At 38.4% G+C, this 24,612-nt stretch overlaps 1 long non-coding RNA gene across 1 annotated transcript; it reads right to left on the reverse strand.

Moving 5' to 3' along the window:
- Positions 1 to 512: 512 nt before the first annotated feature.
- LOC309809041 lies at positions 513 to 24,608 on the reverse strand. The gene is made up of 3 exons (XR_014294797.1): positions 24,535 to 24,608; positions 22,778 to 22,879; positions 513 to 704 (listed from the first exon to the last, which is right to left on the reverse strand). It is a non-coding gene; the product is annotated as an uncharacterized lncRNA (long non-coding RNA).
- Positions 24,609 to 24,612: the final 4 nt, after the last annotated feature.

Below are 24,612 nucleotides of genomic sequence, written 5' to 3' on the forward strand. Positions count from 1 at the left end.
GGTGGTGATGGAGGGGTAAGACTTGACTGCAAAAGGCACAAGGGAACTTTTTAGATAATAGTAATATTCTATATCTTGATTAAGGTGGTGGTGTATATACTTGTCAAAACTCATTGAACTGTACAACTAAAAATGGATGCCTTTTATTGTATGAATGTCATTCCTCAGTAAGGTTGATTTAAAAGGTGCCTTAAAAATCCCACAAAACAAAACAAAGGACAGTAACAAAACCCTATTAGACATAACCAAGCTTATTTCTTCAAGAAGTGAGCTACAAAAGCTAAACATTCCTTTTCCCAAATGGGACAAAGGAAATGGGATAAAAATCTAAAGGAGATGCACGAAGACCTCAGAGGACAATGTTCAAGGGATATCCTTACAGGGAGCAGAATGAAAGCCTATTTGAAGGATAAGAAACCCTCATAATGCCCGTCTAGCAGGATACCAGCATTGTTACGGACCCGGGACTATTGCACATCTTCTTTTCTAAATAGGAATATTTATTGTGGTTATCATGTCCCTTTTCCACTGTTGTCTATTGCATGAGAGTGGGGAGCAGATAATTGTCACTGAGTTCACAGGTGACTGGACCATAAAGAGCCACTTCCAGATGTAACGAAGAAGACCCCATCACACCTGGAGATTCTGGAGATTCAGCTGAATGCACTGACTGGATAGGAGCCTGCCTGCATCTATAGAATTCTCTGAAAAAAAAAATACAATTGTGAGTCTATGTATGATATTCACTCATTCAGTCTGTTACTCAAACAATATTTAGTGATCACAAACTAGGAACTGCTGGAATTAGGGATATAAAAGTCAGGCATGACTTTTGCATTCATGATGCTTACAGTTCAGAGGAGGAAATATATGTAGCCTATTTACGTTTAAAAGAACATTATGAACAAAGAATAGGGTCAATAATCTATGCTTGTTAGTGATATTAAAGGGAAGATGATTTCCCTGGAAATCACTTAGATCATTTTCTTCATTGCTTTCCCTGATCAGTGCAAAATGCCACCACTATACCTCCATTCTCAAAATGAAGCATTCCATTACTCCAATTGCTCTAATAGAAGGGGCATCACTGTCTGTGAGCAGTATAGAATTTCCTAGTTATGTGGTTTTAATCTTTTCTGCTGTTCACCAACACACAGATATACATTATTTTTCATCAAGAAAGCACCTAGAATGGAGAAACAAACTATAACAGAGTACTGTGGTTCTTTGTTGTATACTATAATTTTTTTTTTAATAAAAGTAAATTAGAAGGAAAGGGAGGGATGAAGCATTTACCTTAAATAGAAACACATGTGTTCTGGTTTCAAATCCAAAGACACTCAGTGACTTTAGGTAAGACACAAAGCTTCCTTTCTCTTTCATCTTATTTTACTGTTACATGAAGGCTAGAGAAAAAAAAACTAAATAATATCCATCCATAAAGACAGAGGACATATATTTATGCCAAATGGGGCAGTAGGCAAAAGGACTGAAACTGAGCCATAGCTTTGATCTATTTGACATTTTGGTTGTATATTCATCCCTTAGCTTTGGGGGAGGTTATAGCATGAAGCTATGAAAAAGATTGTTTAAAATTGTTGTATCTATATCAAAGCAGCCAAAAATAGTGCCCTGAAATATGTTAATTCATATATCCTGTACATAGTCTATTTTTTTCTTAACACTTCTTTAAAATAGGGCATTTCAACTTGCCAGAAAAACAAACAATACAAAAATTAAGTGATCTATGGGATACCACTTATTATTGGGGTCCTGGATCTATACAAATGCTCTCCTTTCCATACATTAACATTGATTTTTTTCAAAACAACCTTATAGGTCAAAATTTTGTAAAATACTTCCATATATATAAACCCAGAGATAGAAGACTATGGAAATATCCTGGCAGTCTAGTGGTGAGGACTCGGCGCTTTCACTGCCACGGGCCTGGGTTCCATCCCTGCCTTGGGGAACTAAGATCCCTCAAGCCACGTAGGGTGGCCAAAAAAAAAAAAAAAAAGAACACTATAAGAGACAAATATGGAGAGACAAATAACAGTAGAGAGACAAACAACAATGAAACACAACGATCCAAAACCTACATGACACAGCAAAAGCAGTTCTAAGAGGGAACTTTACAGCAGTACCATCTTACCTCAAGAAACAAGAAAAATCTCAAACAACCTATCCTTACACCTAAAGCAACTAGGGAAAGAAGAGCAAACAAAACCACAGGTTAGTAGAAGGAAAGAAATCATAAAAATCAGAGCAGAAATAAATAGAAACAAAGAAAACAATAGTAAAGATCAATGAAAGTAAAAGCTGGTTCTTTGAGAAGGTAAACAAAACTGATAAACCTTTAGCCAGACACATCAAGAAAAAGAGAGAGAGGTCTCAAATTAATAAAGTTAGAAATGAAAAGGGAGAAGTTACAATGAACACCACAGAAATACAAAGGATCATAAGAGACTACTACAAACAACTATATGCCAATAAAATGGACAACCTAGAAGAAATGGACAAATTCTTAGAAAGGTGCAATCTTCCAAGACTGAACCAGGAAGAAATAGAAAATATGAGCAGACCAATCCCAAGTAATGAAATTGAAACTGTGATGTAAAAACTCCCAACGAACAGAAGTCCAGGACCAGATGGCTTCACAGGTGAATTCTATAAAACATTTAGAGAAGAGCTAATACCTACCCTTCCAAAACTCTTCCAAAAAACTATAGAAGAAATAACACTCCCAAACTCATTCTACGAGGCCACCATCACCCTGATACCAAAACCAGACAAAGATATCACAGAAAAAGAAAATTACAGGCCAATATCACTGATGAACACAGACTCAAAAATCCTCAACAAAATACAAGAAAAGTGAATCTAACAACACATTAAAAGAGTCATACACCATGAGCAAGTGGAATTTATCCCAGGGGTGCAAGGATTCTTCAATATACACAGATTAATCCATGTGTACACCATATTAACAAATTAAGGAATAAAAACCATATAATCATCTCAATAGAAGCAGAAAAACTTCTGATAAAATTCAACACCCATTTATGACAAAAAATCTTCAGAAAGCGTGCATAGAGGTAACATACCTCAACATAATGATGGCCATATATGAGAAAACTACAGCAAACATCATTCTCAGTGGTGAAAAACTGAAAGCATTTTCTCTAAGATCAGGTATAATATAAGGATGTCCACCCTCACCACTAGTATTCAACATAGTTTTGGAAGTCCTAGCCATGGCAGTCAGAGAAGAAAAAGAAATCAAATGAATCCAAACTGGAAAAGAAGAAGTAAAATTGTCACTGTTTGCAGATGACATGAATCTATACATAGAAAATCCTAAAGATGCTACCAGAAAACTATAAACAATGAATTTGGTAAAGCTGCAGCATATAAAATTAATACACAGAAATCTCTTGCATTCCTATACACTAACAACAAAAGATCCGAAAGAGAAATTAAGGAAACAATCCCATTTACCATTGAATCAAAAAGAATAAAATCCTTATGAATAAACCTACCTAAGAAGGCAAAAGACCTGTACTCAGAAAACTATAAGATATTGATGAAAGAAATCAAAGATGACACAAACAGATGGAGAGATATATCATGTTCTTGGACTGGAAGAATCAACACTGTGAAAATGACCATACTTCCCAAAGCAATGTACAGATTCAACGCAATCCCTATCAAATTACCAAGGGCAGTTTTCACAGAATTAGAACAAAAATATTTACAATTTGGATGCAAACACAAAAGACCCCAAACCACCAAAGCAATCTTGAGAAAGAGAAATGGAGCTGGAGGAATCACAGGCTCCCCAACTTCAAACTATACCAAAAACTACAGAAATCAAGACAGTATGGTACTGGAACAAAAACAGAAATATAGATCAATGGTGCAGGATAGAAAGGCCAGAAATAAACCCATGCACATACGGTCACCTAATCTATGACAAAGGAGTCAAGAGTATACAATGGAGAAAAGATAGTCTCTTCAGTAAGTGGTGCTTGGAAAACTGGACAGCTACATGCAAATGAATGAAATTAGAACACTCCCTAACATTGCACACAAAAATAAACTCAAAATGGATGAAAGATCTAAATGTAAGGCTGAATACTATAAAACTCTTAGAGGAAAACATAGGCAGAACACTCTGACATAAATTGCAGCAAGATCTTTTTTGATCCACCTCCTAGAGTAATGAAAATAAAAAGAAAAATAAGCAAATGGGACCTAATTAAACTTAAAAGCTTTTGCACAGCAAAGAAAACCATAAACAAGATGAAACGACAACCCTCAGAATGGGAGAAAATATTTGCAAATGAAGCAACTGACAAGGGATTAATCTCCAAAATATACAAACAGTTCGTGCAGCTCAGTATCAAAAAAAACAAACAACCCAATCAAAAAATGGGCAGAAGATCTAAATAGATATTTCTCCAAAGAAGACATACAGATGGCTAAAAAACACATGGAAAGATGCTCAAATCACTAATTATTAGAGAAATGCAAATCAAAACTACAATGAGGTATCACCTCACCCCAGTCAGAATGGCCAACATCAAAAAATCTACAAACAATAAATGCTGGGGAGGGTGTGGAGAAAAGGGAACCATTCTACACTGTTGGTGGGAATTTAAATTGGTGCAGCCTCTATGGAGAACAGTATGGAGGTTCCTTAAAAAACTGAAAATAGAGCTACAAGCAATCCCACTCCTGGGTATACATCTGGAGAAAACCATAATTTGAAAAGATACATGCACCCCAATGTTCATTGCAGCACTATTTACAATAGTCAGGACATGGAAGCAACCTAAATGTCCATCAACAGAGGAATGGATAAAGAAGATGTGGTACATATATACCATGGGCTATTACTCAGCCATTAAAAAGAATGAAATAATGCCATTTGCAGCAACATCGATGGACCCAGAGATTGTCAAACTGAGTGAAGTAAGTCAGGCAGAGAATGACAAATATCATATGATATCAGTTTTATGAGGAATATAAAAAAGGTACAAATGAACTTATCTACAAAACAGAAATAGAGTTACAGATGTAGAAAACAAACTATGGTTACTAGGGGGTAAGGGGAGCGAGTGATTAACTGGGAGATTGGATTGACATATACACACTACTATATATAAAATAGATAACTAATAAGGACCTACTGTATAGCACAGGGAACTCTACTCAGTACTTTGTAATGAGCCTATATGGGAAAAGGATCCAAAAAAGAGTGGATATGTATTTATATATGTATAACTCACTTTGCTGTACACCTGAAATTAAGAGAACATTGTAAATCAATTATATTCCAGTAAGAAAAAAATGAAAAAGAAAACAGTATAAATGGGATGTTAAAACAGAAATTCCTATCTTGGAGCTTTAGTAAAGCCTACAAGAACTCCTAGTGTTTTCAAGAGGCCCAGCAGTGCAGAACTAATGTAGCATATGCCATGTGCCCCTTACATCCTAAAGCAGTGTGCTAGAGCACATCAGTTACAGCCTGACACTGGCTATCATCCACTCCAGGACTCAGATTGAGAGAGTAGCCACTATCTGAAACATTGTTTGTCATGATGACAGAGGGAAAGGAAAACATGATGAACACATGTTTTTGGATGGGTGGCAGAGAAAACCACAAGTGAGTGCAGGGAGCTTGTGTTTAGGTATTTTCTTATAAACATTTTCACAGCCTTAAGCATAGATGGATGTCGTGTTTTTGTCACACTATATACTTCCCAAACTTGATATTAGAAAGTTGGCATAGTGGAAATTGTTTCTTAAAATGAGAACCACCATTAAAGTGATGTATTTGCCGTTTTTAACTTTGCAACCTTGGATAAAACATTTAATTGTGTTGTGACTCAGTTTTGACATCTGTATAATGTAATAATAATATATGCTTTATCTAGACATCACAGCATTGTATGATTGAGAAAGTAAGGGACTTCCCTGGTGGTCCAGTGGTTAAGACTCTGTGCTTCCACTGCAGGGGGCATGGGCTTGATCCCTGGTCGGGAAAGAGCCCAAACAAAAAACAAACAAAGAAAAAAGTAAGAAAATATGAAGGTGCTATCAAAACTTCTAAGGGGAACATAATTATGTATCAGCTGGAGTCCTTAGTGTACACCCAACCAAAAGTCAAGTTCTACTAGTCTAGAAAGGATATTTATTTAAGGTAGTCCACATAATCAAAGAAGGATTGCAAAGAAGGAGGCACGTAAAAGGGGTAAATTGACCTATTTTCCATCTCTACCCAAATTCTGGTAATGGGGCTTTCTCTTCCATCTCACTACAACCATTTTGAATGTTAACCTGTGTTTAGTTTCAAGGATCTTAACAATGTTCTCAGCCATCAAAGATAGCGTGATCGGGCTTCCCTGGTGGCTCAGTGGTTGAGAGTCCGTCTGCCGATGCAGGGGACACGGGTTCGTGCCCCCAGTCCGGGAAGATCCCACATGCCGCGGAGCGGCTGGGCCCGTGAGCCATGGCCGCTGAGCCTGCGCGTCCGGAACCTGTGCTCCGCAGCGGGAGAGGCCACAACAGTGAGAGGCCCGCGTACCGAAAAAAAAAAAAAAAATAGCGTGATCTACACAGGGCAGTTTGACTAGGACTTAGCAAGTTCTTCGGCTTTGGTTAGGCATCACTTCTTTGGAAACTCAATAGGTGACATGTGGGCAGTTACTGAAGACTCTTTCTACTCAGCACTGAGCAGATTAGCTCACCCACACTGCTCTGGGCCCTGAAAATGACAGCGTTGGCATTTCTTATCATTGAGTCTGATCCTCTCCAAGTGTTCCTCACAGATCTACTCCCTCACCTCTAGCCTCACAGAGACCTCATCCAAGATCGACCTCTATCCAACTCTTGAACCAACTCTAGCCAATTGTTATGGCATAAACTCTATGCTCTGCTTCTTTCAGGGCCTGGACTTTTAATTTGCAAGGGCCTTCTTGTCTCTAAGGAAAATATGGCTCATAAGAAACAAAAATTTTGGCTTTCAATTGCATTTTATTTATTTATTTTGTTACTATCATGAGGTTTCAAGAGCATATTTTTAATGTAAAAGAATTAAACATTAACTGATTTTCATTTCTGACTTTACCATCATAATTCTCAAGGCAATAAGAATGACACTGATTAAAATGGTCATTAACAAGAATGTTCAGAAAAGAAAAGCACACAAAATTTTTTTCAAGATATTTTCTCTCTATGGGCTAAACAACCAGAGAATTCTCAGATGTGCTCATGGAACCAGCCCTGTACACACCTTAAAAGAAAGTCAAGGCCTGAGCGACCTGCAGATTCATTCAGTGGAGCTCCAGGTTTCTGTGTCAGGGAGTGCTATGTGTTCACTGAAAGTCATTCTTTCTTATCCTGGAGACATAGTAAGATTATATTTCCTGCCCTGCCATGAAAATCTCCTGCCTTAGGCTGCTCTTTACCTGCCAGTCAGCCAGATTCAAATCACTCAGGAGAGGATTCTATCGTCCCAGGGAATAGTGGAGCCTCAAAATGGAAGTAGTCTAGATCCCTCAATCATCACATGGAAGATTGCCTGCCAAATACCACACTGAACTGTCAAACGAAGGAGAAATATGATTCTGCTATGTTAAGCCACTGAAATTTTGGGGTTGTTTATTGTAACATTTGCCATATCTTGACTGTATTTGTCAGGACTAGGCTATGTTACAATAACACCAAAATCTCAATATCTTATCAAAGGAAAATTAATTTCTTGTTTACAGTATGCCATCAAGAAGACTCTAGTCATCATAGCTAGGCTGATAAAAACTTCATCTTGACTTACGCTTCCATGATCACCACAGCAGTGGAAAAGAACTATGGTAAATCATACATTGGCTTTTAATGTTTCTGTGCATACGTGATATATCACTTCTATCAAAACAAGTCAAATGGTCATGCTTATCTTTAAAAAGAACAAAGAAATGGAATCCAAGAAAATGGAAATCCAGACATATTTGGTAAATGACAGTAATGACTACCACATGAATACAGACATTGGTGTTTGGAAGGAGGGTGCAGAAACATAAAATATGTTGTATAGAATAAGTAGGCAGCAGGCAAGAAAGAAGCAGAGTAGCAGGCTGGTTAGCTGGACAGCCCTACTGTACCTTGGTAAAATATTTAGTAAAACTGTCCCCAATGAGAAGTAGAAGTTAACCATGAACCTAGTGAGACTCTAAATCTATGGGAAGTAAAATGGAGGCAGAGTGATAATGTGTTCGTTACAGTTATCTGCCTTTAGCAAGATATTACGTGAAAGAAGGGAGCTCAGATGAGAACTGTTTGGTTTTTCTTTAGGAGAGATAGAAGGGTACTAAGGAATTCTAGAGCTCAAGGTCCTTTCAGGATTAGAAAAGCTGACTGCTCCTAGATCCTAAGTAACAAAAGATAAGACTGGAAAAAATTTAAGTGACAAAGGCACTAAAATATCTCTCAGTTGAAATAAAACGTGACTCAATCTTTTTGCAAAGATCAGATTAAGGTTTTTAACCTTGCCATCCAAACTTGTTGCTGCAGATAGCCTCAAGATAGCCATCCTTAATTAAGTTGAGAGTGAGGGGCATATGTATGAAGAAGCAAAGAAATAAATCATTCTCGAGAATTATATATGTGTAAGAAAGAACTAGAAAGTGGAATTTAGAATATGGAAGTAAAAGCAAATATGTTAGAAAGTCTGCTAAGTTTAAGGGAATTGTGTTGTTCAAGAAACTAGGTACCTGGACTAAAAAAGACTTTGAGCCTTAAAACAACCATCAAGCTCCTAGAATTTCCCCAGCAGGAAGACTGGATGTCTTATTTTTTTGGTTTATAGGTTGCTGGACCATGCGGAGCCACATTTGAACCTGTTGGAAAGGACTGTGCATCACATGGAAACCTTAGATCCCTTTCCTTTCTCTAATAAAGGAGTCCCCAAAATATATATTAATTGACTTCACAGTTCAATTCCTGACAAGGACACTAGATATATGATAGGAATAACTTCACTGGTGCTGAAACCACACACCTCGGATTGGGACTTGAACACATGGGCTGGGACTCAAACCTAGCCAAAACCGAGATTGGGGCTTGAACCCACTGCCTTTCAGTTGAAATCACACACCCTGTCTCAGGGCTTAATGAAGCTCAGGTTCTTTATGTCTCAGCACAGAAGGAATTCAGTGAGAGGTAAAGTGATAAGTAAGAAGTGGATTTATTTAGATACATATTCCATAGACAGAATGTGGTCCATCTCAAAAAGCTTGAGAGCAGCCCCAAAATATGGGGTGGTTAGTTTTTATGGGTTGGATAATTTCATAGGCTAACAAGTGGGAGAATTATTCCAACTATTTTGGAGAAATGGAAGGGATTTCCAGGATTTGGGCCTCCTCCCACTTTTTGGCCTTTTATGGTTGGCCTCAGAACTCTGTCATGGCACCTATGGGTGTGTTAGCATGCTAATGTATTACAATGGGCATACAATGAGGCTCAAGGTCTCCTGGCAGTCAAATCTTCCACCATATCATATCTACTTGGTTCTACTAGTTTTTGTCCTGTCCTCAATGGCTATGTCATTCTTTTAATGGTTGTGCCCTGCCCCCTTCCCTCCTGTTTCAGTGAATATATTTCTTAGTGGTGTAAAATTTCAAATTTTATATTTGTTAGATAACTCAAAGGTGCCAAGGCAATGCTTGAAAAATGGGAATTGTTACTGTTACCCAAAATCTGGGTTCACCTCCTGGTGGGTGTCGAGCCAATAGATACAAACAAGCCGAAGATTGAGAGAAGGAAGGATTTATTACTTGCAGCAAGTAAGGAGAACACTGGGGATCTTTCCCAAAGCAATGTCTCCCCTAACAGCAAATTCAGGGAAGTTTTAATCTAAGGGTACATGTATATTCCTGAGTGGCTTTGAGCAGAGAACTCAGCATAGAATTGGGGCAAAGGTTGACAGAGTCCAAGTTTTAGTTGATTGAAATCAGGAGGGTCAACATTATCATTCCACCCTCCACCTGGATGGGGGTTTAAGTTTCTGCAGAACTCAAAGATATGTTATTATGTGTATCACTTGAGGAACCAGGACCCTGTCCAAGGCTGCACTATTTTGTCTTTTTTTTTTTTTAAATAAATTTATTTATTTATTTATTTATTTTTGGCTGCATTGGGTCTTCATTGCTGCTTGTGGGCTTTCTCTAGCTGTGGCAAGCGGGGGATACTATTCGTTGAGGTGCACAGGCTTCCCATCGTGGTGGGTTCTCTCGTTGTGGAGCACCGGCTCTAGGCACATGGGCTTCAGTAGTTGTGACTCGTGGGCTCTAGAGTGCAGGCTCAGTAGTTGTGGCACACAGGCTTAGTTGCTCCGCAGCATGTGGGATCTTCCTGGACCAGGGCTTGTACCCATGGTCCCTGCATTGGCAGGCAGATTCTTAACAAGTGCACCACCAGGGAAGTCCTGCACTATTGTTTCTTGACTGTTTCTCCCTAGTTTCTGCATTCCTTCCCTTAATATCATTAATTACTGAGACTTGTTCAAGGGCAAGCATTGCCACCAGGCTTAGATCACAAAATGGCTTAGGCCAAAATTGGTTCTTATATCAAGAAAGCCATTCCTGGTTCTCTTTCTCTGAGGACCCCCTACCCTCTCTGCTTACATTACTTGGCCTCTTTTCTTTAAATATATCCTAAGCTACCCTGCTGAGTAAATTGTTGCTGCCAATTATTTGACATTCTATTCTCAGAGCAACAGGCTGTGATGTCAGAGTGTTATTCTATCATAGAATTTATTCAAAACAGATGCTAGGCTGTGAAGCAGAAAGCTCTGATTTAATTGCATGTAATTTAACAATCTATGTAAATAAAAATGGAAATAGAAATAGAAGCTAAAAGACTCAAAATAGCAGTTTATGTGAACAATTTTTCTTAATAGTTATCATGGTACAGGGTGGAGTCAAGATGGCGGAGTAGGAGAACTAGGAGTTTGTGTCTCATCACAACTAGGGCACATACTGGGCACTGGTGGGGGGCCTTGGACCCCTAAGAGGAAGAAAGAATCCCCATGTGACCTGGTAGGATGTGTGTGGGGGGGAAGGAGGCAGGGAGGAGAAGTGGAGGTGTGATGGGACCAGTGCCCCTGAGGGGCAGCAGGGGGAGGGGAGGGGTTCCAACCTTGGAGGGGACCACTCACAGGGAGGGGATAAGTGGGGACAGAGAGAGACCTTCAGTGGGTAGGGGAACTGGAGGGGAATATGGCCAGCCTCTCCCCCACCAGCTTGGGCCCCAGTGAACATGCTGGGGTCCCGGGTCTGAACCTTCACCCTCTGTGGCCCCCTCCGGCTGTGCGGGTCCTGGGGTCATGGGATGGAGGGACGGAGGAGGAAAAGTGGAGGCAGGATGGGACTGGCACCTCTGAGGGGCTGCTGGGGGGAGGGGAGGGGCTCCCATGCTCGGAGGGGCCCACTCACAGTGAGGGGATCAGCAGGGACAAGGAGAGAACTTCAGGACATTGGCAGATCAGAGGGGAAGCCGGCCAGGGTTTCCCCTGCCCACTTGGGCCCCTGCGAGCCTGCTAGGGTCCCATGCCTGAACCTCTGCCCTCCAGGGCTCCCTCCTGCTGTGCAGATCCAGAGCTTAAATACTGCACCCCATGGCAGGGCCTTTTCCAGCCTCACAGGTCCTGAGCCCAAGCCCCGCCACCCCCTGCCCCCTGCAAAGGCCTTTTCCAGACACAAGGGTCCTGGGCCCTGGGGGACCCCACCCCACCAAGGCCTCTTCTGGCCACGAGAGTCCCGACATGAGCCCTGCCCCACCCCCCAATGCCCAACCAAGGACATTTCTGGGCTTTTCTTTTTTTTTTTTTAGCTGTTGTGGTTCTGCTTTGTGTGTTGTTGTTTCATATTTCTTTTTATTTTTTCTAACATTTCTTAATTTTTCTAATTTTATTTTATTTTTTATTCTTTATTATTGTTCTGCTCCTTTTTGTTTGTCACCTTTTCTCTTTTTTTGCCATACTGCGAGGCTTGTGGGGTCTTGGTTCCCAGGCTGGGGTTCAGACCTGAGCTACTGTGGTGGGAGCACCAAGTCCAAATCACTGGACTAACAGAGAACCTCAGACCCCAGGGAATATTAAATGGTGTGAGCTCTCCTGGAGGTCCTCATTCGGCACCAAGACCTGGCTCCACCCAACTGCCTGCAAACACCAGTGCTACATGCCTTGGGCCAAACAATCAGCAAGACAGGAACACAGCCCCATCCATCAAAAAAAAAAAAAAAAAAAGAGATGACAAAAAAAATTTTACACACGAAGGAGCAAGGTAAAAACCTATAAGATCAAATAAATGAAGAGGAAATAGGCAATTACTTGAAAAAGAACTCAGGGTAATGATAGTAAAGATGATCCAAAACCTTGGAAATAGAATGGAGGCATGGATTGAGAAAATACAAGAAATGTGTAACAAGGGCTTAGAAGAACTAAAGAACAAACAGTGATGAACAACACAATAACTGAAATGAAAAATACACTAGAAAGAATCAATAGCAGAATAACTGAAGCAGAAGAATGAATAAGTGAGCTGGAAGATAGAATGGTGGAAATAACTGCTGAGGAGCAGAATAAAGAAACAAGAATGAAAAGAAATGAGGACAGTCTCAGAGACCTCTGGAAAAACAGTAAATGCACCAATATTCCAATTATAGGGGTCCCAGAAGAAGAAGAAAAAGAGAAAGAATCTGAGAAAATATCTCAGCCACCCAAGCCCAGGAAGTGCAGAGAGTACCATACAGGATAAACCCAAGAAGAAACATGTCAAGACACATATTAATTAAACTAACAAAAATTAAATTCAAAGAAAAAAAAATATTAAGAGCAGCAAGGGAAAAGCAAAGAATAACATACAAGGGAATCTGCATAAGTTTATCAGCTGATGTTTCAGCAGAAACTCTACAGGCCAGAAGAGAGTGGCAGGATATCTTTAAAGTGATAAAAGCAGAAAACCTACAACCAAGATTACTCTACCTAGCAAGGATCTCATACAGATTTGACAGAGAAATCAAAAGCTTTACAGACTAGCAAAAGCTAAGAGAATTCAGCACCACCAAACCAGCTTTACAACAAATACTAAAGGAACTTATCTAAGCAGGAAACACAAGAAAAGAAAAAGACCCATAAAAACAATGCTAAAACAATTAAGAACATGGTAATAGGAATATACATATCCATAATTACCTTGAATGTAAATGGATTTTCTGTCCATTAGAATGGACACAAAAATAAGACCTGTGTATATGCTGTCTACAAGAGGCCCGCTTCAGACCTAGGGACATATACAGACTGAAAGTGAACAGATGGAAAAAGATATTACATGCAAATGTAAATCAGAAGAAAGCTGGAGTAGTAATACTCATATCAGATATACTAGACTTTAAAATAAAGACTACTACAAGAGACAAGGAAGGACAGACACTACATAATGATCAAGGGATCAATCAAAGAAGGAGATACAGCAATTATAAATATTTATGTATCTAATATATGAGCACCTCAATACATAAGGCAAATGCTAACAGCCATAAAACGGGAAATTGATGGTAACAAAATAATAGTGGGAGACTTTAACACCCCACTTACACCAATGGGCAGACATCCAGACAGAAAATAAATAAGGAAACACAAGCTTTAAATGACAAAATAGACCAGATAGACTTAATAGATATTTATAGGACGTTCCACCCCAAAGCGGAAGAATACACTTTCTTCTCAACTGCTCATGGGTCATTCTCCAGGATAGAGCACATCTCAGGTCACAAATCAAACCTTGGTAAATTTAAGAAAATTGAAATCATGTCAAGCATCTTTTCTGACCACAGTGCTATGAGATTAGAAATCAATTACAGGAAAAAACCTGTAAAAAACACAGACACATAGAGGCTAAACAATTCACTATTAAATAATGAAGAGATCACTGAAGAAATCAAAGAGAAAATTAAAAAATACATAGAAACAAATGACGATGAAAACACAACAACCCAAACCTATGGAGGCAGCAAAAGCAGTTCTAAGAGGGAATTTTATAGCAATTCAATCTCACCTCAAGAAACAAGAAAAATCTCAAATAAACAATCAAGCTTTACACTTAAAGCAACTAGAGAAAGAACAAAATCCTCCCCCAAAGTTAGTAGAAGGAAAGAAATCATAAACATCAGAGCAGAAGAAAATGAAATAGAAAAATAAAACAATAGCAAAGGTCAATAAAACTAAAAATTGGTTCTTTGAGAAGATAAACAAAATTGATAAACCGTTGGTCAGACTCATCAGGAAGAAAAGGGAGGGGATTAAAATCAATAAAATTAGAAATGAAAAAGGAGAAATTACAACTAATACCACAGAAATATAAAGGATCATAAGAGACTACTATAAGCAGCTACATGCCAATAAAATGGACAACCTGGAAGTAATGGACAAATTCTTAGAAAGGTACAACCTTCCAAGACTGAACCAGGAAGAAATAGAAAATATGAACAGACCAATCACAAGTAATGAAATTGAAACTGTGATTTAAAAACTCCCAAAAAACAGAAGTCCAGGACCAGATGGCTTCACAGGTGAATTCTATCAAACATTTAGAGAAGAGCTAATACTTACCTTTCCGAAACTCTTCCAAAAAATTGCAAAGGAAGGAACACTCCTAAGCTCATTCTACGAGGGTACCATCACCCTGATACCAAACCAGACAAAGATATCACAAGAATGAAAATTACAGGCCAATATCACTGATGAACATAGACTCAAAAATCCTCAACAAAATACTAGCAAACTGAATCCAACAACACATGAAAATGATCATACACCCTGATCAAGTGAGATTTATACCATGGATGCAAGGATTCTTCAATATATGCAACTCAATCAGTGATACACCATATTAACAAATTGAAGAATAAAAACCATATGATCATCTCAATAGATGCAGAAAAAGCTTTTGACAAAATTCAATACCGATTTATGATAAAAACTCTCCAGAAAGTGGGCATAGAGGGAACCTACCTCAACATAATAAAGGCCATATATGACAAACCCACTGCAAACATCATTCTCAATGGTGAAAAACTGAAAGCATTTCCTCTAAGGTCAGGAATAAGACAAGGATGTCCACCCTCGCCACTATTATTCAACATAGTTTTAGAAGTCCTAGCCATGGCAATCAGAGAAGGAAGAGAAATAAAAGGAATCCAAATTGGAAAAGAAGAAGTGAAACTGTCAATGTTTGCAGATGATACGATACTATACATAGAAAATCCTAAAGATGCCACCAGAAAACTACTAGAGCTAATAAACGAATCTGGTAAAGTTGCAAGATACAAAATTAATGCACAGAAATCTCTTGCATTCCTATAAACTAATAACAAAAAAAACAGAAAGAGAAATTAAGGAAAAATCCCATTTACCTTTGCAACAAAAAGAATAAAATACCTAGGAATAAACCTACCTAAGGAGGTAAAAGACCTATAGTCAGTAAACTATAAGAAACTGATGAAAGAAATCAAAGATGACACAATCAGATGGAGAGATATACCATTTTCTTGGATTGGAAGAATCAATATTGTGAAAAAGACTACACAACTCAAAGCAATCTACAGATTCAATGCAATCCCTATCAAATTACCAATGGCATTTTTCACAGAATTAGAACAAAAAATTTTACAATTTGGATGGAAACACAATCCTGAGAAAGAAAAACAGAGCTGCAGGAATCAAGCTCCTTGACTTTGGACTATACGACAAAGCTACAGTATTCAAGACAGTATGGTGCTGGCACAAAAACAGAAATATAGATCAGTGGTACAGGATAGAAAGCCCTGAGATAAACCCATGCACCTATGGTCACCTAATCTATGACAAAGATTAGAGGACAAGTCTATGACAAAGGAGTCAAGAATATATAATGGAGAAAAGATAGTTGCTTCAGTAAGTGGTGCTGGGAAAACTGGATAGCTACATGTAAAAGAATGAAATTAGAACACTCCCTAACACTATACCCAAAAATAAACTCAAAATGGATTAAAGACCTAAGTGTAAGACTGTAAACTATAAAATTCTCAGAGGAAAACATAGGAAAAACACTCTTTGACATAAATTGCAGCAAGATCTTTTTTGACCCACCTCCTAGAGAAATGGAAATAAAAACAAAAATAAACAAATGGGACTTAATTAAACTTAAAAGCTTTTGCACAGCATAGGAAATTATAAAAAAGATGAAAAGACAACCCTCAGAATGGGAGAAAGTATTTGCAAATGAAGCAACTGACAAAGGATTAATTTCCAAAATACAGAAACAGCTCAGGCAGCTCAATATGAAAAACAACAACAAAAAAACAAAAAACAAAAACAAAAAAAGCTCAATTGAAAAATTGGCCAAAGGCCTAAATAGACAGTTCTCCAAAGAAGACATACAGATAGCCAAGAGGCAAATGAGAAGATGCTCAACATTACTAATTATTAGAGAAATGCAAATCAAAACTACAATGGAGTATCACCTCACCCCAGTCAGAATGGCCAACATAAAAAATCTACAAATAATAAATGGTGGAGGGGGTGTGGAGCATATGGAACCCTCCTGCACTGTTGGTGGGAATGTAAATTTGTACAGCCACTATGGAGAACAGTATGGAGATTCATTAAGAAACTAAAAATAGAACTACCATATGACCCAGCAATCCCACTACTGGGCATATACCCTGAGAAAACCATAATTCAAAAAGACACATGTACCCCAATGTTCATTGCAACACTATTTACAATAGCCAGGACAGGGAAGAAACCTAAATGTCCACTGACAGAAGAATGGATAAAGAAGATGTGGTACATATATGCAATGGAATATTACTCAGCCCTAAAAAGAAACGAAATTGAGTTATTTGTAGTGAGGTGGATGGACCTAGAGTCTGTCATACAGAGTGAAGTAAGTCAGAAAGAGAAAAACAAATATCGTACATTGACACACATATATGGAATCTAGAAAAATGGTACAGATGAACCTATTTGCAGGGCAGGGATAGAGATGCAGACATAGAGAATGGACGGGTGGACACAGAGGGGGAAGTGGACGGTGGGATAAACTGGGAGATTAGGGTTGACATAAATACACTACCAAATAGATAGCTAATGGGAACCTACTGTATAGCACAACGATCTCAGCTCGGTGCTCTGTGATGACTTAGATGGGAGGGATGAGGGGGTGGGAGGGAGGTCCAAGAGGGAGGGCATATATGTATACATATAGCTGATTCACTTCGTTGTACAGCAGAAACTAACACAACATTGGAAAGCAATTATACTCCAATTAAAAAAATTCTAATAAAAAAGTTACCATGGTATAAAGCTTTTTCTTCAGCACTTTACATTAGTGGTTATGTATTTTTTAAAACAATATTAAAGGGTATTTAGTTGCAAATCTAAGGAAGGCTGTTTTCTTTTAAGCTAGATCGTGCACACGGTAAAGAAAGCATCATCAAAGCATCTAAAAGAATAACTTGCCTGAATTGTCTCATAACAGGAGGCTCCAATAAAGGATGCAGTGCTGCCACCAAAAACTAACCAGGAGAATTCGGGAGGCACAAAAGGAGGAGGGAGGAGATGCCAACCCAAACATCCTGTCAACCTCCTAGAAACCTTCACACTGGAATTTATCTTGCCTGAGAGATCTGCACACCACCAGGATAGACCCTGATTCAGTCCAAGTATGGGCAACAAGCAAGATGACTGGCCAAAGACAACCTGGAAAGCAAAACCCATTACCATAAAACCTGAGACTGCAAGCCACGTGGCAGAGCAGCTCTCTTGGGTTCCCTTACCCTACTGCTCTCCACCCGGGCGCCCCTTCCCAATAAAGTCTTTTGCTTTGTCAGTACATGTGTCTCCTTGGACAATTCATTTCCGAGTGTTAGACAAAAGTCCACTCTTGGGCCCTGGAAGGGGTCCTCCTTCCTACAACAATTATAGAGGAAAAGATCACCTATTATAGTAATACGTTTTGAACGTTTTTTATACTGAGAACCTTAAAACAGTAGGTTCACTAGCATACTTCACTACACTGAAAGGCAAAATTAAAAGCACTATATTTATTAGACAAATGATTATCATGTAATTAGTTATAGGTGCAACAGACTTTATTAAGACAGCATACTGTAAAACAGCTTTACAAACTCACATGCCTACAGGGGCAAATAGGCTATGTAAATTAGTGAAATGGTCAGGGTGTGAGACAGTGAGGTGAGTGAGTGCATATCTTATCTGCAGCAGTCTGGATGGGCTAGATTAGGGCAGAGAAACAAAGAAGTCAATTGTTCAGTTGTTTAAGACAACCAAATTTGTTTGTTGCTCACCCTACGTGTTGGTCAAGGGTCAGCTGGGGACCCTGTTCTTTGTCATTAGAACAAATCTATCTAGATTTGACATATCTATCAAATGTCACTATCTAGAACATTATTGGTTACTGTGGCAGAGGAAAAAGAAAGCCGCATAGTTTATCTTGCTTAGTCCAAGCAACATTTTTTTCCTTAATTTGAAATATGTTAGAAGGTATGGTAGTCATTAGAACTGTTCTCAGATATTTTATAGCTCTCTTTCTTTCTGTGCACAAGGTACAATAGCATTTTCCTGCCTACTTGCAGTTAGATGTTACTATGTGGCTTGGTTGGCCAACAAAATGTAAATGGAATTGATGTGCATAAACTTTAAGAGCCACAAGGTTTCTTTTCACTCAATACCAATAAGATATATGTTCAACTAAAACAATTGTGACTATTCAAGAGAACTCTTATATAAGGTAATTTAAAACAAAGCTCAAGAAGTAGAAAGTTTTTACCAAAAAGTTTACGATTAACTTTGATATTTAATTTTTAATATGTAATGAAGCACCAGCATTCAAATAAATAGTATTTAACATCTGATAGAAGACTCAAAATATTTATTTAATCATAGTGCCTGTATTTTCTTATAGTGAAACCCAAGAGCATTGTCTGCAAGGAACTCCACGCTTTGATTTTGTTCTCCACCAATGTCTGTTTCTGATTCTCTGTTAGTGGAGATTGGGGAAAATCATCCCCACATTACCACATTTCTGGCCCATTCCCCCACCTCCTCAACCATGTCCAGGATTAGTCTGGGGAATGGAGGTAGACAGAAGTGCAAATGCAAATCTTCATTTACATGTATGAACTGATGAACACTAACTCCTTTATTTACATGGCTCCTTCCTTTCCCCCTATATTTTCAGTACAATTGACTACAGGAAGTATTGGGTCCCTACTAGAATCAGATGTAATGGTTAATGACTATTTTCTGACTTAGGAACAGAATTTGGAGAAATAGAATCCCTATTATTCCACAGGGACACATAAAAATGTATAGAGGTAAATATATTTAAGTATTTGAGTTGAACATTAAATGTCATATTAGAATATATATTTCATTGTACTGGTGATTGAAATCTGTAAATACTATGCCCTAGAGTAAGTTTCAGCTTCTCTAAGTCTGAAGAAGAGGTTCTGAAATTACATTCTTTCATGTATAGCTCCCCCAACAGTGTCCAAGGATAGTAATTAGATGACTATTCTTTTTTTTTAATTTTGTAATCTTTTATTTATTTATTTATTTATATTTATTTTTGGCTGTGTTGGGTCTTCGTTTCTGTGCGAGGGCTTTCTCTAGTTGTGGCAAGCTGGGGCCACTCTTCATCGCGGTGCGAGGGTCTCTTCACTATCGCGATCTCTCTTGCTGCAGAGCACAGGCTCCAGACGCACGGGCTCAGTAGTTGTGGCTCACGGGCCTAGTTGCTCCGCGGCATGTGGGATCTTCCCAGCAGGGCTCGAACCCGTGTCCCCTGCATTAGCAGGCAGATTCTCAACCACTGTGCCACCAGGGAAGCCCAAGATGACTATTCTTTAATATGAAAAATGATATTATAACAATCCTATGGTATTTTTTCTTTAAATTGAATAAGAGTATAAAGAGTGTATTTAATAAGTGGGGCAATATTTTTTAACCATCATTATGTTTTTAAGATAATTTGCCCAATATTTGTCAAACATAATGGATAAAACAGAAAAAGTTTTTTTCCTCTATTCACTTTCATAAAATAGATACAGATAACTTAGAGATCATCTAGAACGGTGGTACCCTGGGGAATCTTGAGTTATTTTTAGGGGTCTGTGAGGTCAAACTATTGCCACAATAATAGTAAGATATTTTGTGCCTCTTTCACTGTGCTTGACATTTGATGGTGTAAAAGTAATGGTGGGCAGAATCCTAAAACAGCCCCAGGTTTCGCTCTCTGGTGGGCACACCTTGTATAACCTTCTAATCTTGAATGTGGGCAAATCCTGTGAATATGGTGGGCTACCACTTCCATGTTTTAGTTTACTACTCAGTTAACTTTGAGTTAATAAAGGAGATTATTCACTGGGCTTGATCTAATTGGGTAAAACCTTAAAAGGAATGGGGCCCTTTGTGCTATAAGAGATTTGAAGCACAGGAGAGATCTGATGTGTAAGAAAGTTCTCCATTGTTGGCTTTGAAGATGGAGGTAAAGAATGCAGTGGTCTCTAGCTGCTGAAGGTGCCTCCAGCTTATAGCCAGCAAAGAAATGGGGACCTAGGTCTTGCAACTTCAAGGAATTTAGTTCTGTCTCAGCTGTATGAGCTTGAAAGAGGACCCTAAGCTCCAGATGAGAACTCAGCCTGGCCAACATGTTGAATTAAGCCTTGTGATACCCGTAGCAGAGGACCAAAGATGCAGTTCCCAGACTACTAATGGACAGGACTTCAAGCTAATAAATGGGTGGTGTTTTAGACCACTAAGTTTGTAGCAATTTGTGATGCAGCAGTGGAAAACTAATATAGTGGCTAAACTGCTGACACCTTGGCACAAATCAAGGCACCAAAATGTTTTAGTAGTCATCCATTCTTCACTTCCATGTACTCACAGGAAAAGATTCCAGTTTCACTTACGAATGTCCTCAATAATAGAGTAAATAATTTTATCAGATCTCAAAACCTGAGTACAAGTCATTTTAATATTCCGACTGATGAAACACCATAAAGCACTTCTGCTGCATACTGAAGTACAGTTTGCCTTAAAAAAAAGAACTTGTGTGACTGTTCGAATTGTGATCAAAACTAGCAGCTTTTATCACTGAAGGCAATTTTTACTTGAAAGAATGACAAACTATGATTATTAAGATTTGGGTATTTGGCAGACTTTTTTTTTCTCAAAAATGAATGAAATAAGCCTATCATTTCAAGGAAAAAACTGACAGTATTTGTTGACAATGATGAAATTCAGGCTTTCATGGAAAAATTAGAATTTTGGAAAACTTAAACTCTCTACTGTAAGCTTGACAACCTCTCCATACATAAAGACTTTTTCTTATGATATCAGTGGTTTATTAATGAATGTGATTTTTAAATACTGTACAGTGAAATGTATCAACATTTAGAAGATCTGCATAGCTCAAATATTTTCCAAATGATCAATGCATGATGTTACAAAATTATGCATGGGTAAAATATCCATTCAGAGTGCAAGTGACCAATGGATTTTAATGTAGCTGAGTATGAAATGTTGATTTATATGGTTCCAGATTCCAAATTGCAACTGTCCTTTAAGAAACTACCATTTGTGGAGTTTTGGTTTAGTAACAAAGAAGAATACTCACAGTTATCTGAAAAGATTATAAAGTTCTTTCTGTTTTCCAACTACATTATCTGTGTTTTCTCCATATACTTCAACCAAAACAACATATTGCAAGAGATGGAATGCAGAAGTAGATAGAGGATCTCCCACTAAGGAATATATTAAAGAGATTTGCAGAAATGTAAAACAATACCACTCTTCTGACCAAATTTATTTTTGTTTTGGGAATTATAATTATTTTCATAAAATATGATATTTATGTTAAAAAGTCATGGGCTTATTATTTTTAAATGGATGAATAAATGAATATTTTAAAATTTGTCTCACTTTGAATGACTATTATAGTAAATGTTGATAGAAGTAATGCACAGAAACAAAAATTTTCTGGAAGCTTCAATACTTTTTTAAAGTATAATAAATAAGTCCTGACACCAAGAGGTTTGATAAGTGTAAATATCGAAAAAAGTTAGGAATCCTTGGTTCAGAAAGGTTTTGTGCCCTGTCCTCTGGCTCACATTATCTGTTTGCATGCCACCTGTTAACCAACTTCTAAACAAATGCTCCACATTAATTTTTTTTAAACAACACCCTACTGCTGATATCAGTTACTCATTGGTTAGTGTGGCCTGAATTGCTATTAAAAAATAGACCCACACATGTATGATATAAAATGGTTCAAACACAATAAAGGTTATTTCTTTTCTGCTTTTTTTTTTTTTGTGGTACGCGGGCCTCTCACTCTTGTGGCCTCTCCCGCTGCGGAGCACAGGCTCCGGACGCACAGGCTCAGCGGCCATGGCTCACGGGCCTAGCCGCTCCGCGGCATGTGGGATCTTCCAGGACCGGGGCACGAACCCATGTCCCCTGCATTGGCAGGCGGACTCTCAACCACTGCACCACGAGGGAAGCCCAATAAAGGTTATTTCTTGCTTAACAATTGCTGGCTTTACGCCACACTGTGATTCAGAAGCCCTGGTTCAGACTCTTTCATGGATCTGCCATCTCTTGTTGCTTTGTTAGCTGCATCCAGCTGGCAAAGGGTAAAAGTATACTTACTTCTTTAAATCCTTGCCTTGGAAGTGGCACACACTACTTCTGCTCACATTTCATTGGTGAGAATTAGTTAATGTCCACACCTGGATGGTAAACACTTCTTAGCTGTGAAAGGGGAGATATGATGTTAGTGGCTAGCCTGCTGCCTACCACTGTGAAATAGTGCCTAGAGATTGATTGAGAATTGGATTTGGGTATGAATCTTCGTTCTATAACTTACCATCTCTGAGATTCTTTCTTCTTTATTGAAGCTTCATGAGTACAGGGACTTTATCTGTCTTGTTTTCCACTCTAGGCCTAAGTCTGGGTATTCAGCAGTGAACAAGATACACAAAATCCCTACCCACATGGGGTTTACATGTCTACTGGACATCTAGGTTAAAATGTTTTTTGACATCTGGGTTAAAATTGATTGAAACACTCAAATTTCATATCTTGTGGAAGTCCAAAGCCCATCCAAGATTTCTAAAAATTCCTGGGAGGATGAGATTCTCATGATTTCAGCTGCTTTCTAGACTAATCTCCCTACTTGTGTTGCCTTTTTATTCACTTTTATTCACATTGCCATGGATGCTTAATTCAGCCATTTCACACATCTCTGCCAAAATAATTCACCCAGACTAAGCATTTGTGAGTAATGGAGACTTTCCTTAAGACCCTGGTAAGGATGACAATGCCCACTGCAGAGCAAGAATCTCTGTATCCATATTAGCAATTTTTCTTTCAAAATCCTTTTTGGCTCCCCAGTCACCCTGGGTTCCTATTTGGACTTTTTCCCATCCAGCTGCCAGCATTCTACCTCACTGACTCCTTTCCCATCTTTTGGATTATTTCGTAAGAATTTGAATTCATTTCCCTTTATAATTTAAAGCACTTCAGCTTTCTTTAGTTTCCATTCCTCAAACTTAATCAAGATGCTCAGCAGATAAAAAGACCCTCTTTCTAATTCTAAAAGAATATAGTAGTGATTACTGAGTGCAAATAAAAAAATTGGTATGTGTTTATTTTCCCTAGGATAATGGCTCAAATCAGCGCTGAGATGATGACTGATTATGAGGGCAGAGACTATGGTCTCCAGGGCCTAGTTCACTATTTGGCATATAGCAGCATGCGGTAAATATTTTTAGAAGATAATTATTGAATTCGGAGAGTCTTTGATGAATATTGGGATAAATGACCAGCAATTTAGTAGTTTGTAGTGATGCCATGGGGTAGAAAATGATGAAGCCTGATTTCACGTCTGTATTTCTTCAGCATTCGGTTATGCTTGTTATAAAACAAATTAACAAGTATCATTGCCCGTTTTGGTTATTTTACAATATGGCTGTGTGTTCTGATAACAATTGTGATGAAAAATTGGTGGTTACATTTTTCTGAAATAATAGGATAACAAAATTAAAATAATGGTGGGAAATTAACTAACACAGAAACGAGCAGAGTAAGATTGAGAAAGTAAATTAACGTTGTACTGAACTACTATTCTTTATCACCCTCTTTAAAAAGCGGTGTTTAAGTAGTAATCTCTTAAAGTCCTCATTACAACCCAGATAGTATTTCCCCATTTTACAGATGTGGAACTTGACGTTGACAGAGTGGTTTGCTAACGAGTGAAGGGGAAGAGGGAGCACTAGACCCCCAGCCATCCTAAATCCTTGTCATACTGCTGTACTTGAAGACTAGAGGTATCTCTTCTAATTATGCGTTATAAGAAGTCAGTAGAAAGCATTAAAGGCAGATTTTGCGACCTGACACAAACTTGCCTGAATCCTTTTCAATCGAGGACCGCGGCGCGCAGCTAAGAAGCTCCTAAATGATCGATCCTCTCCGAGAGCTTTGCG

The sequence above is a fragment of the Mesoplodon mirus genome, assembly GCF_964341445.2.
Source record: "Mesoplodon mirus genome assembly, chromosome: 7".
Lineage (NCBI taxonomy): Eukaryota > Metazoa > Chordata > Mammalia > Artiodactyla > Ziphiidae > Mesoplodon > Mesoplodon mirus.